Source organism: Dasypus novemcinctus, chromosome 21 (assembly GCF_030445035.2).
Source record: "Dasypus novemcinctus isolate mDasNov1 chromosome 21, mDasNov1.1.hap2, whole genome shotgun sequence".
Lineage (NCBI taxonomy): Eukaryota > Metazoa > Chordata > Mammalia > Cingulata > Dasypodidae > Dasypus > Dasypus novemcinctus.
In genome coordinates, this window is record NC_080693.1 from 81,479,324 (window position 1) to 81,494,034 (window position 14,711).

General features: G+C 50.0%; 1 long non-coding RNA gene and 1 other non-coding gene across 2 annotated transcripts; both read left to right on the forward strand.

Annotated features, from left to right (window-relative positions):
• Positions 1-5,741: 5,741 nt before the first annotated feature.
• LOC105747347 (uncharacterized) lies at positions 5,742-8,734 on the forward strand. Its single transcript, XR_002799108.2, has 2 exons — positions 5,742-6,297; positions 8,399-8,734. It is a non-coding gene; the product is annotated as an uncharacterized lncRNA (long non-coding RNA).
• On the forward strand, positions 6,334-6,520 carry LOC111767246 (small Cajal body-specific RNA 16). The gene has a single exon (XR_002799116.1). It is a non-coding gene; the product is annotated as a small Cajal body-specific RNA 16 (non-coding RNA).
• Positions 8,735-14,711: the final 5,977 nt, after the last annotated feature.

Below are 14,711 nucleotides of genomic sequence, written 5' to 3' on the forward strand. Positions count from 1 at the left end.
ATAATGGTGCTTAACTGATGCCCCCCTGACAGTAGGTGCATTGCTTAAGAAATTAGAAATTTCTCTGTTAGAAATGGTTGGGGCTTAAACCACGTCCCCCACAAGAGGCACGCTTAGATCCCAAGCCTCGTCCTGAGGGTGCAAACAGGATCTTTGAAGACATTATCATCAGTTAAGTTGTGCCCACGCTGAACGAGGGAGGGCCTTCATCCAATGGGTCCTATAAACAAAGGACATTGGACGCGGAGGAGAAAATTGCGGGGAGGAGCTGGAAGCCATGGCTGCCGGCCCGGGAAGGAAGAAGCCTTCCAGCCGCCACACCGCGAGCCAATAAATGCCCCTTGTTTAAGTCAACACATCACATGGTATTTGTCACAGCAGCCGGGGTGCTAAGACAGAGAGGTACAGTGAAGTATGTAGGTGAGGTCTAGAATTTGCTTTTAAATACTCTAGGAAAAAAGCAAAGGGAGGACTAGAGAAGTTTGGCAAAAGAACTGCTGTTTACTGAATCTGGGTGATGGGTACAGGTGGCTACAATATACTCCTTTCCCTCCATCTGGGAATATTCTTTGATTCCCATAATAAAATGGTTAGAAGAACCAAATAAATAACAAAAGTAAAATAAAACCAAAAACTCAGTCGCAGCCAGATTAAACTTCCAACTTCATAGGCAGTTCGGCGCATGGTAGCTGCTTTGGTGGCTAGGAGACTGAAACCCGGATGTAATAGGTTAAGACGAGGTCATACTAGATTAGGGTGGGACTTGATCCAGTGACTGGGGTCATTATAGGAAGAGGGAAATCTGGACACAAAGACACATGGAGACAAGGCCACGTGATGACAGAGGCAAAAACTGGAGTGGCAGCTCCAGATCCAGAGGCACCAGGAATGGTGGCAGTCACCAGAGGCCAGGAGAGGGGCCAGAGAAGGTCCTCCATCAGAGCCTGCAGAAGCAACAAGCCTTGTCCACAACTTGACTTTGGACTTGTGGCCTCCAGAGCTGTGAAAGAATAAATGTCTGTTGTTCTAGACCAGCCGGTTTGCAGTGCCTTGTTACACAGCCCTGGGAAAGGCAGAGCCTGTGTAAGGTAAAGCTAAAGCATTCGCAGCACCCAGGGACCCAAGCAGGTGCCTCTCAGGAGAGCCATCATTCAGCCGACCTCAGCACCCATCCTTTTAACCCCAGACCACTACACCACTCTCTGCCTCGAAGATGAGGGCAACTGCAGAAGCTTCTGGCCTCGGGATTGTCCAGCAGAAAGCAAGGACCGGGCTCTACACTCAAGTGCCCGTGACCTTCAGCTCCCCCTAGAACTCTCTTACCATCTCCTCTCTGGCAGCGGCACCAGGCTGGACAGCAGGGTCAGCCAGCCTCTGCCCGGGAAAGGGATGCCACTCTGCTTCCTGCAGCCCCTCCCCAAGGCTGGCAGGCTCTCCTGGGGTACCACCCCATCTCTCGGCTTGGGGTAGAGGCACGAGGGCAAAGCCTTTCACTGCAAAGCTTGTCTTCCTCAGAAGGCCTCTGGCTTTATAGAGAGAGGGGCCAGATCCAGGGCAACTTGCTAAGTCCTACTCAATGGGGAGACCAGACGTGCTCATAAAAAGATGAGCCAGAACTAACTCTAGGTGGCATGATGGGGCAGCAGAGAGTCAGTGCTAAAAGGTGGCAGAGGAAGCTGTCAGCTGGGACCAGAGCTGAACTGGCTGAGCTGGCCCAAGCAGCGTGAGTGGCCATCCTTATGGGGAGCAAAGGTGCTAAAACAGAAGCTCAGATGAAAGAGGCTCTGGAGGGTGTCCGGGGCGGAGCAGTACCACACAGGTGAGAACATGCATGGCACCAGGGGGCTTCGCTTTGCCCCTCGGCTTGCCAGGCTCCCGGCCCAGTGGTCTGGCCAAGTGGCTGTGTCTGTGTGGTCGGTAGTGTGCTCAGCAGCTGGGCCCAGTGGGCGTAAGGAGAGGAGAGGACCCTCCGTAAAGTGGGTGGGCCCCATCCAGTCCGCTGGCGTCTTGGGGAGAGAACTGAGAGTTCCGGGGGTCAGAGGGAATCCTGCCTCGAGACTTCGTCGCCGACGCTTACTGCAATTTCCCGCCGCAGCCTGCCCCGTGGAATCCAGACCGGCCAGCCCCACAGCTGTGTGGTCAATTCCTTACAATAAATCTCTTTATAGACATACAAAAGCTGTTGATTCTGCTTCTCCGGGGAGCCCTGACTGGTTATCTGGTTACCTCCAGGTGGCCTGGAGCGGGAAAGGAGGCTAAGGCTTTCTTTACATGCCTCTCATTTTTTAAACATATTTTTTATTTCTTTACATGCCTCTCTGTTGTTGAACTTGTGGCAGTGAACCTGTCATTTGTGGGTGATGCTTGTTTTTTAAACCAGTGAAGTAGAAACAGAAAAGCGGGAGGGAGAGCAACGGTTTGGACTTCCCCCTGCGGCCACAGGGAGGCAGTGCAGGCTTTCAGGCAGGGGCGGGAGAAGCCTGGGGGCAGCTTGGCCCGGCTGGGTCTGATTTGCTTCTGACCCAACCTGCGGTCAGAGGGACGACCACAAGCCACCACCAGGGGACGAAGATGAGCCCACAGCCCACCTTCCCTCACAGGAGCATTACCTGGGCTTCCTCTGGCAAAGCCCCTGCCCCACTCCAGGGGATGCTGGGGGCGGGGTGACAAAACACTGCTGTGGAAGTCCCCTAACGACGCCCACTGCCTGGCCCGATGCCCCCCACGCGGCCTGGTGCCCTAGGCCCGGGGAACACTCGAGGCCGAGACTTCAGCCAGGTGAGCAGAAGGCCTCCCAAAAGTCGTTGCGCCGTTCCCAATCCCGTTTCTGTCGGTTGAACTTATTTAATTGCATGATTTAAGTAAATAGTATGTAAACGGATGAAATGGGGTAAAACAAAAGAGAGCTGTTGCTCCTACCCACCCACTCCCAAATGAAAACACCTAGGTTCAATGCTACGAAATCAATACAGCTAAAACAATTTAGTGTGGAGTTCGGTGTGAGCAAGGCAGCTGAAAACTCAGGGGAGTCATAAAAGTCTAGATGAATTTGCTCTCCGATTACTTTGCAACTATCTTTAAGATCTTACTAGAAAGATAGAATTACACTTTTTTAAAAAAGGCCTTAGCTTTAGATCAAAAGATTGGTGAATGGATGTTATTTTCATTTGTTTTGCATTACAGTGCAATGTATATAACATGTCTGGTTTTTTAAAAAATTATGATTATTTCTTGCTCTGTCTAGCTTTCTTTGGAATGACCTGATCTCAGGTGGAGTGTGTGGAACCAGAAGGTTTCTTCTACACACCATAGGGGCGAGAGGGAGCCAGGCTAAGCGATCAGAGCTCTTCTCTGGAGTTTCATTCTTGACCCTAAGGGAGACCTTGGGAAGACCCGGGTCCCGGTGGCCGTGCTCTCCTCCCCCTCAGCGCCTCACCCCTCCCTCCACCGCCTGGACGCAAGGCGAGAGCGGAGGCCAGAGCTGGAGAGACCCCGCAGCACCCTTCGAGGGGGTTCCCTAGTGCCTGCGGCTGCTCCACCCCCAAACACATCGGATTCATGTACCAGTAACTTTGCTTTACCTTAGCTAAATCAACTTGGGTGTCTCTCGCCGGTTCCTGCAAGGCTGCAGCCTGGCTCAAGGTGCTCCTGGAGGCTCCTGAAAGAGGAGGCCAGATGCCAGCAGGAGGATGAAGCGAGGAAGTGGAAACAGGGCAGCCAGGGGAAGTGGCGAGGACAGCCTCCCTCAGGAGGGGCCGCTGGCAGAACCCTGGGCCGGGGCCCAGTGAGAACCTGTGTCCCGAGAAGGAGACCCACTGGGGCAGGACAGGCCTTGCACCTGTCTGCCTGGGCAGCTCTGGCATGTGGGAGACTTCTGAAGACGTGCAGTGGCTCTTCTGACTGCTCAGGCCGTGTTCTTTGCCAAAAAGAAAGCAGAAGTCAAGCACTTCTTGCCTTCCTTATGCCAACTCTCAACAAGTCACCATTTGCCCCAAATACGGCAGGCTCTTCCATAGTCCCACCGATGTGGATACAACTTTAAAAGTCCTGTCACAAGGGGGCTTTACTCAGCCATAAAAAGGAATCAAGTTCTGATCCATCCTACAACATGACAAAGCTTGGAATCGTTATGCCGAGTGAAAGAAGCCAGACGCAGAGGGACAGATATTCTACGGCTGCTTTAAAATGAAATGTCCAGAATAGGCACATTCATAGAAACAGAAGGTAGATTGGAGGTTGCCTTGTCATGTTTCTGACACTGGGTACTTAAAATTTTTTTTTGTTTTGAACTACTTTCAATCTTACAGGACAGTTACAAAATAGCACAATCCTCATAGAGAGAATTCCAACGTACCCCCACCTACTGCCCCCTCCCCCCAGACACCCAGATCCACCAATTTTGACATTTTGCCAAACTCGCTATATAATTCTACCTATGTACCTATTCATTTTCTGAAAACGTGAGTATAAGTTGTATACATCATGCTCCTTGAACATTAAGTGTTAAAGTACATTTAACACTTCCGTGTACTTTTCCTAAGATCAAGGACATTCACTTAAGTGCAGTTATCAAGTTCAAGTTACTTAATCTTTATCTAAAGCTTAAAGTCTATATTCCAATTTTTTTTCATATGTTCCAGTAATGTCCCTTTGAGCCTTTTCTCCTCCCTTGCTGGAACCCATTCAGGATCATGTTATATTTTACTGTATTTAATTCCCCTTGCTTCCCCGCCCCGCCACTCCCCTCCCCTGTCCGTATTCTCACTGGAGATCTTTATTTCTTCCTGCAGCTTCCCTCTGTTGTGTATTGTCTGTTGCCCCTTCCTTTCAACCTGCAGGACTCTTCAGCCTCTCCAAGGCCTGGTGTCCGACTCCCTCAGCTGCGGTGTATCTGGGAATGCCTTAATCTCTCCCTTAGTTTTGAAAGACAGTTTTGCCAGACAGAATTCTTAGCTGGCAATTTTTTTTTTCTGCATTCTGTACTTTATATACGTCCTCCCACCTCTTTGCCACCACAGTTTACAATGAGAAACAGGCATTTTAGTCTTTTCGAGGCTCCCTTGTCCAGTGACCAGGTCCTCCCGTGGCTTTCAGAACTCTATCTTTGGCATTCCACAGCTGATTACAACATGCTGCCGGCTCTCCTGGGGTTATCCAGCTTGGAATCCGTTGAGCGTCTGGGCCTAATACCTGTCTTTCCTCTAAATCCTCTGCTGCCCCAGCGCCCTAGAAGCGTGTCTGACTTGACCCAGGGTTCGCCTTGACGGCCGTGTCCGCCCCAGGGCCATAGGGCCTTAGAGCTGGACAGCGCCCCAGAGGCGGCCCCACGGCTTTAGCCTCTGCTCTGTGGGCCTGAGGGATCCACCCGAGCTCTGGGGGCCTCCGGGAGGGGTACTCGAAGGCCCGGGAGCCCACCCCGGGCCCGCAGGGCATCGCCCGCTTCTCGGCTCTAAGTGCTGTGCTTCCCAACAACCTTGCAGCTAGCAGGGGGCTGGCTGCTAAAAAAAGATGTTGGCACTCAGGCCAGCCCCTTTCTCTCAAATACGGAGAAACAGATCCCGTCAGGTCAAAGCCACACAGTGAGTAGCAAAGCGGAGACCGGCGCCCGACCCGGGCGCGTGCCGAGGGACCACCATGGCGCCCGCGGCGGCCCTTTAAGAGCGCCTGGAGGACTCGCGTCCCAAGCCGCCGCGACCTTCTACCTGCCGTCTCTATGGTAGGGCCTCACTTCCGGCGGAAGTGCGTGTGCGGAGCTGCCTCAGCTAAGGAGGGTGGGAGGCGGGGCGCGCGTGTTCTGTCGTTCCGGGAGCTGTGCGGCCGGCTTCTCCCGCGCTCTGCGGGCTGGTGCGGCCCAGCCTGCGGCTTTGGGGCGGGAGCCGAGCTCTGCCTGGCGCGGGGGAGACGGCTCAGCCGCCGTCTCGGGATCCCAGAGACTCGAGACCCTCCCCAGATCCTCAAGGCGGCGTCCGCGACTGAAGGGACCGCTCTGCGCGTTGCAGAGGGGCGGGGGTGGAGGGAGGCCAGGGGAACTGGGTCCGAACGCAGGCCCAGAAGTGGGATTGGGAGGGTTGTCGGGGAGGCGCGGCGGTTGGAGGCCCTTGACTTGGTTAACTTAGGTTTCTGTTAGCGAGTGAGACTTTTATTCTCAAAGAGCGTGCGGTATCACTTCCCCCCCAGGGTTTCCAGAGAAAATCAGGAGTATCCAGCCTCTGGCGTTTCCATGAAGGCAGGCGGATATTAATTCTTCCTGTTCCTTGTGGATGGAGAGCGTTCGGAGTGACAGCCTGGGGGATTCAGGTATGTCAGGCATGGACATAAAGTGCCCTAAGGCAGATGGTCTGGGGAAAGGCTGCTGTGTGGTTGAACCTGCGCGATTGTAGGCGCAGCCTTGTACCAGACAGCCTGACCCTGACCTAAAGTAAATCCCCAGGAGAATTCTTTCCTGGGTTTTGAATTTGCAGTAACAGGTGTGAGCATTCTAGCAGCAGTTTGATGATCATGTATGATACTGCAAACAGGACCTTTGCTGGAAGAAAATTGTTATAGTTAATAAGAGCATGTAGTTTTCAAAACTGTATAAATACTGTTGATGTACTTTGTTTCATTCATCAAATATTTGTTGATACTTTGATCAGGTACAGTGCTAAGTGCTAGAGTTGCAGAGATGCACACACTAAAGAGGGTCTGATTAAAACTGAGGTGAATGCTTTAAAGGAAATAAACATAATCCTGTGAGTATATAGATCAAAAGGAGCCTGATTAAGACTGGAAGACTTCCCTGAGGATGGTTCTCTTGAGTTGAATCCCAAAGGATGATCAGGGATTCACTGGGAAGATCAGGAGGCCATATGTCCAAAGATCCAGCGACCTAGCACCTGTGGCTGGTGGGGGACCTGAAAGCCTGTTCTAGCCCAGAAAGGAAGGGAGTGAAACGGAAAAGGTGGGGAGAAACCAGACCACACGGGACCTTGAGGCTTGTGGAAGGATTTCAGTCTTTGTCCTAAGAAAGTACGAAGCCATTATGGGTTTTAAATGAGAGGAGATACACTAAGACCTGTCATTTCAAAAGATGGCTATGTACAGAACAGTGCTATCCATCGCACTTCGTGCGACAGTGGAAATGTTTTGTATCTGTGCTGTCCAATACAATAGCCCTATGTGACCATTGAACACTTTGTGTTGTTGCTAGTGCAGCTGAGGAACTAAAATTTACATTAAATAGCCATTTGTGGTCAGCGGCTGCAGTGCTGGACAGTGCTGGTCCGGGAGGAGGGGGTGTGGTGGCACCTTGGTCGGGCTCCTGGCGCACAGGTGCTCTTTTTCATCTCTTGCTTTTTAATCCCTTCTTGGATTGAGGCCGAGGCAGGTTTTGCTTTGGGCATATTCCTTCCTCATGATTGCTGCGGGTTCTCTGGCGCAGGGTCTCAAACACAGGTGTAACTGAAATGCTTAAAGTTTATTTTCTGGGTTGTAGTTTCGCCTTCTCCTTCACAGCACTGAAGTTTAATTGAGAGGGTTGTAGAAGAGCAGAGCAGTTAGAGGCCCTTGACTGGGTTAGCTTGGGTTTCTGGGGCAGTTATAGAGAATGAGACTTTTGTCCTCATAGAGTGTGCTTCTCGGGTCTTTGCTTCTGCGGGTTTTGTTGTCAGCAGAGACTGAGATGTGATGTTGTCACCACATTTAAGTATCTTAAGTACCTACAGTGTGCAAAACATTAATGCCAGATGTTTTGGAGAGAACATAAAGAAAAGTTCCCTGGTGGAAAGGAGCTTATGAGCTAGAGAAACAGATGTTGAAATAATGCTGTGGAACAACAGGAAGGAACAGGATCTATTGGGATGTGATGGTTGTGGGAGGAAGGAAAGACTGTTTCCAGTGCATGAAGCAGGTGGCAAGGGAGGAAGCATGAAAGTGCTTGGGAGGCCAAGGGGGGCTCATGAGTTGAGGCTGTACTGGGGAGAGCAAGCGCTTCGTGCAAAGAGAAAGGAGATAAAGTAGGAAGTACAGGTTGGTGTTGGGTTATGGGGCTTTGGATATCAGAGTTTGGCTTTATCATGACCCGCTAGCCAGGAAGGCAGAAGCTGCATCTAAGGACGTGGTGGGTGGTGGGATGCAGGGTAGGTTGTGGGCTGGAGAGAGATGGGTTAGGAGGCCTCTGTGGCTGAAGTTAGAGCAGCGCTTACAGACCTGGAAGGGTGGGGGCGGACAGAAGCGGAGTCACCACAGAGGCGGAATCCTCGGGCTCCTTCTCCATCATATTCCAAGCAGAAGGTCGAATTTAGATTAGAGAGAGTTGTTTCACGGTGTTAACAGTTTAAATTTTTCTGAATATACAGATTAAAAATTCCTACTAAAATAAAAATAGAATAAACACTGATGAAGTGTAATTTCTTTGCAGGTCACTTTTCTGGAAGATTTTTGTGTGGGGGCTGGATGAAAATCTGCTGATCGTGTTTCTGCCTGGTTTCATAGGGTTTTTTTGTTTGGTTTTTTTTTTTTTTTTTGAGATACTGGGACCAGTGATTGAACTCGGGACCGTCTATGCTGGAAGCCAGTGCTCAACCACTGAGCCACATCGGCTCCTCTGCCTGGCTTTATGTGCCTGAAGTGCACATTTTATGGCTTAGGACCTTCCAGGTTTGTTTGGTTTAATTCCTCAGCACATACTTTTTGAATGCTGACCTGCTTGAGACCCTTGTTTATGTGAATGGAATTAAAAGGACTCCAACACCAAGGTGACTTCGTGGTTTCTGTGCAGCACGTGATGCCGCCTCGGCGGCAGCGGTGGCTGTGTCCCCGTGTGGAGCCTCTCCCCGGGGGGCGCAGGGTCCACCGAGCTCCTCCTATCTCTTTAGAAGGTGGTGACCTCAGAGTCCCTCTCACAGGTCAGGTAGGAAGTGCAAGTCCTCGGAGGCTCTTGTTCACATTAAGTAAGGTGAACTGTGCAGAAATTGTGGGGTCCGCCAGGAGGTGACCACCTCTGTGTTCGTCTGATGGCAAATGGAGTGGCTGGCACGCTCAGGGTGTTGTCCTGGTTCAGAAGGTGCACTTCCCTCGGGACGGCTGACCACAGGACTGGCCGCTCTGTGCTGCGTTGTCACTAGCGGCTGCCGGCCACTGCCCAGCTCGGCTTTCCTAATCCTGTGCTGACTCTGCTGCAGGCCCAGGTCCACATGTCACCAAGAGCACTGCTTGTCCCCTGCGGGGGTGAGCTGCTCCTGGCCTGGGGGCCCTTGGGACCGTGATGGCTTGGTTGTGTGCCCTGTGGGCTGCCAACACCTGTACCCACAGCGCAGCCCCTCCAGCCCTGACCCAGAGGTGCTCAGCAAGCTCAGAAACACCACATGCTCACGCTTTTTTTATGTTACAAAGATTGGGGATGGTACTCGCGTTTAACGGGTGGGCCAGAGACGCCGGGTGTACAGTAGGCCAGGGCAGGCCCCCACAGCAGAGAGTCCTCCCAAGTCCCACTGGTCTTTTGAGCATTTCATCATTTATTCCTGTTTTTAAAAAAGCACGTGAAACAGCTAGGTTCTAGGCCCAGCTCTTTAAAAGCACCAACTATTTTGCACAGGTTTATTATATATGGAATTGCCCAGGGAAGGAGTCTACCCAGAAAATTGAGAGAAGATTGAGCAGTTGTACTAGGATTGTTTATGACTTTGGAAAAGCACATGCTCTACAGCAACACTGCCCGTGGAACAGAACGCAACGTGCCACTGCCAGCGTGCGTTGTAGCTTGTGGAGGCTCTGCGTGTCGTTAGGAGAATCTGGCTGTTGCATGCTAGCTGCATGTGTGGTTCATGCATTTCTAAACTTGTCACAATTGGGTCTTTTATCTTTCCACCATTGTTCCCTGTTCCCTTTGTACCCTTTTACCCAACAAGGCGATCATATCGATGCTGCCCACGTCGGCCATCCTGTGTCAATATAACCGAGAACGTGTGCAGTCGCCCGGTCACAGGCATCACAGTTTCTTTACGCATCCGCTTGCTTCCTCTGTTTCGTAAATCAGAAATAATACTTGAAAGAATGTCTGTTTTCCTTAAGTGCGTTAGCCTGTTACGCCCTTTGCCCGCTGAATGTTCTTTATGAGGTGAAGAAAGGTTATCTTGGACTTCAGTCCTAGCCGTGTGTATTAGTCAGCCAAAGGGGTGCTGATGCAAAATACCAGAAATCTGCTGGGCGTTATAGAGGGTATTTATATGGGGTAGGAGCTTACAGATACCAAGCCAAAAAGCAGAAGTTACTTCCCTCACCAAAGTATTTGGAACAAGATGACTGCTGACGTCTGTAAGGGTTCAGGCTTCCTGGGTTCCTACGTTCCTACATTCCTGGGGCTTACTTTACTCTGGCTTCAAGGTTCCTTCTGGGGCTGGCTTCTCTTTTCTCGGGGCCCTTTCTTCCTGGGTCTTCAGCATCAAACTAACATCAGAAATCCCTGCATCAAAAGCTCCAACTCTGTCCTTTGCTGTGCCCTTTATCTGTGAGTCTCCTCCCACCAAGGGGTGGGGACTGGGTGGGGACTGCACGCTCTAACCATAGCCCAGTCATGCCCAGGTACAGACCAGATTACAAACATAATCCAATATTTCATTTTGGAATTCATAAATTATATCAAACCTCTACACCTGCTATCCCCACGCCACCTCCTGCCCCTCCTTTCTTTATTCATTTTTCTGGACGTGCTTGAAACTCTTGACCTCACAGCCCTCCCCCAGCCCTCTTGTCCAGTCACATCCAGGAGGATCTGGTCCCACCAATGTTTGTCAGAAGCCAGGAATGCGATTTCAGTACCGCAAGGACAGCCTTTGGTGGGCTTTATGGTAATTGAGAAGTAGGGCACAGAGGTGGGGCTGGCACAGCCACCACGGGAAGTTCCAGGAGGACAGCAGCGCCTTTGCTCACGAGACCCAGGCAGGACCTCGCCGCCCGTGGCACTGCGTGGCAGAACCCAGACTCCCCGCTGCCTGAAGAGTGGGCGCTGGGCAGCAGACCCCAGGCCCACCCCCGCCCTCTGTGTGCCTCAGGCAGACTGCATCCTTCTTTCACTTTTTGGTTTCTTTTTTCGTAAAATGGGCCAACGGCACACAGATGGGAGCCTGTGAGGATGAAAGGAGCAATTTGCACGGCACACTCGGGAGCAGGGCCTGGGGCCAGGGAGACCTGGGCACGTTGGCTGTGTAGTTGTTCTTGCCCTTTAGGTTCTTCCTCTGACTTGCAGAGCATTTCAGCAGAATTTCTAGTCATGCTCTCTAGGGTGCTGCAGTGGGGTCTCCAGGGGTGCTCTTTGCAACTCCATGTCACCCAAGCAAGAGCGGGCCCTTCGGAGCTTTTCCGAGCTCCTGATTGTTTTATACTTTTAGGTTACCCTTTTCAAAAGTGGAAAGTAAGGACGTTCGACCCAAGCTGTATCCTCTCTACATGCTTGTCTTCAGAGGAGAAATCTATTAATTGCCTAATTTAATACATTGTGTTAAAATATGACATATCATGAAAAGTAATCAGTTACTGACTCATTCTTGTGCTTAGTGTTTTCCCTGTAGGCAAAATGTTTGCTTCTCCAGGGTGGCCGTGGGCTCCTGCCTTGTTTCGCAACACATACGTCTGTTCAAATGATCATGTGGCTTCATGTCTGGGTTCAGCTATGAGCTGGGGGTTTCACTGAAAGACTTGTACCCTCGTCCCTTCTAGATGATACGACGCCTTTACGTGAAGGCGCAGAGGGTGCTAGAATGCCAGCCATTCCTCTTGGAGCCTTTCTCTCTAGCGAGTGCTTTCCCCTGCTTTGTCACCCTTGACTCCTCCATCCTCCCCGTGCAGGTGCCTGGGTGTGCCATGTATCCACTCCAGCGGGTCTGGACTTCCTTAGAGCTGCGAGAGTATGCCAGGAATAGGGAAGTGAGGCTGGCCTTGGTGCTTTCCTAAGGGAGGGTGGCCTTGCTCGATGGCTCGCCTTCCCCCCAAGCCTCGCCTTCCCAAGAGGCATGTCCTGTCTGAGACTGGGGGGAAACACTGCAACCCCACGGGTTCCTCGCATCTGCCCTCCCCTCTGCTCGGGGCCCCTCCCCTGCGCAGTATCTTCTTTGACATGCAGGGGGCTTGAGTAGCTGCAGGGAGTTGGGTGCTGGTGAGGAGGCCCCTGCAGGCACCTCCCCATAAGGGTGGCTTCCTGGAGCAGTGGACTTGTTTTCCCCACACGGGAGATGGTCTTGTGCATCATGCCGGCCTCCCGTTCACCGCTCGGCGCTGGGTTGGGGCCGCCTGTCCCCCGAAGGGCCCTTCCCACGCAGGAAGCCTGACTCCAGGCTGTGGTGAGACTCGTTCCCAAGGCTCAGGAAAGTTAGACCCACCTCTGCCCTCCAGAGGTTTGTGTTCTGGAAAATGGAGACATGCCCACAAATGTGCAAGAGATTTTTTAAAGCCCAGGCAACAAGTAGTTAAAATAAGCTGTGGTGTATGGTGGGTTGGCCTTGGCACTTGAGTTTTTGGTCCTACGGATGCCGTAAATAGGGGTTGAAACAGGCAGGAGTCCAGACCTTCCAAGAGATGGTCCTTTAAGAGTAGCAAGAAGGAATGAAATGTGTGGTCTTTTCTTATAGGAAGTCATTTTTAAAAGCTAAGAAATTGCTGAGGGGCTGCTGTGCGAGGCAGTTTGGTGGTTCCTGAGAAAGTTAAGTGTAGAGTTATCTTATGACCCGGCAATCCCGCTGTGAGGTATATACCCAAAAGAATTGAAAGCAGGGACCCCAACAGATATTTACACATTGGCGTTCACAGCAGCATTGGTCACAATTGTCAGAAGATGGAAACAACCCAAGTGCCCATCAGCCGATGAATGGATAAATAAAATGGTGTATACATACAATGGAATATTATTCAGCCATAAAAGGAATAAAGGTCTGATACTTGTGAAAACATGGATGAACCTTGAAGACATCATGTTAAGTGAAATGAACCAGACACAAAAGGACAAATATTGTATCATCTCACTGATAGGAAATATTTTAGAATAAGCAAATTCATAGCGTCAGGACCTAGGCTGTAGGTTACCAGGGAATGGGGCATAGGGACTAGAGAGTTTAAAATGTACAGAGGGCCTGTTTGGAAAGATGGAAATGTTTGGTGATGATGGTAGTGATGGTAGCACAACATCATAATTGTAATTAACAACACTGCACTATATACAATGTGGTTAAAAGGGGAAATGTTAGGTTGTATATATGGTAATGGAATAAAAATTGTCTAAAAATGCACATATCTACACAAACAGTGAATCCTAAGTTGATTATAGTCATTACAATCATAAAAATGTGCTTTTATCAATTGTAACAAATGCAAAATGTTAATAATAGGGTGGTATATGGGAATCCTGTATTTTATGCATGATTTTTCTGTCAACCCACAACTTCTCTAATTAAAAAAAAAATGCTGTGGGGCACAGAAGGCCAGGTTTGAGAAAGTATAAAAATCGACCTAGAGAGTAGTGTTAGCAAGTTCATATTTTGAACTTCTCTCTTTGTCCACTAGAGGATGTCTAATCCATCACCAGACCGTGGGCTCTTTAGTGACTTGGAATAAGGGTTTTGGGAGGTGGTGGGGTTTTTTTGGTAACATGGCCAAGACCTTAGTTCACCAGAAAGTTATGCAGAAGTTGGCCTTGCAGGGTTGGGCTCTTAGGAATGTTCCTGGGAAGTGTTTGTCCTGGAATGCACCGGCTGAACCAAACCCACTGCGGCACAGGGCGGCACAGGGCGGTGCGCCGGGCTTGGGAACCAGCACTCAGAGGCATCTTCACGACAGGCCCACACCCGGGGCAGCAGGTGGGTTCACGCACTGTGAAGGAACTCGGCGCAACACACACGGGTATTGGCAGTCCCAGAAGATGATGGTTTTATGGGCTTAGAAATATGTCTGTTTTTAAAGACAATTAAAAGATAAGCATTGTTTCAGTTATCTTTCAGCACATTTTTGTTATTAGAATTTTAATAACCTAAGGCTCCCAGCTTCTTTCCTGTACATTTAACATAATGAATACAGCATGACCGTATTTAGAAATTAAGACTACATTCATACTTTTCTATATAGTTTCATAAAAGAAATGATTACTTTTAAGAATCTTCATCTATACAATGTCAATAAGCCTACCTTATACGGTCATGAGAGTCAAGCGAGTAAACGAAGTGGCATAGTAGTTGCTTAATTAACATTTAAGAAAAATAATTGAGGTGTTTAGGGGCTTTTATTAAAAAAATACATTTAAGCTGTTTTCATGTTTGCAACTTCATTACAATTATGTCATTGACTAAGTCAACAGTCTCATCTCCTTTGGTTACTACTTGCCCTTTTTGTTGCCCTGAACTGAAATGCAGGCCTTTTACACTCTTTAGAGATCACTGTCTTTTATGTAATCTTACTTGTTTCAGAAACTGGTGGAGAACATTCAAACATGTGCCATTGACCATCGAGCAGTTTGACCTAGTAATAAGGAAAAAGGCATCTGGCAGCAAAAAAAAAAAAAAAGAGGATGTTTGGCCAGAACATTGCTTGTGCTTGAAATGACAGGCCCTCAGCAAAGCCAGCATTGTTACTGATTGTTACCCGTTAGAAAAGTGCTACTGAATTGGTGTAATTCTGGAAGTGTCATCTTAAGTGGGGCCCTGTGCATGCTCCGGTGTAGGAACCTGGTTCACCGCCTCTGGCAGGTTGAG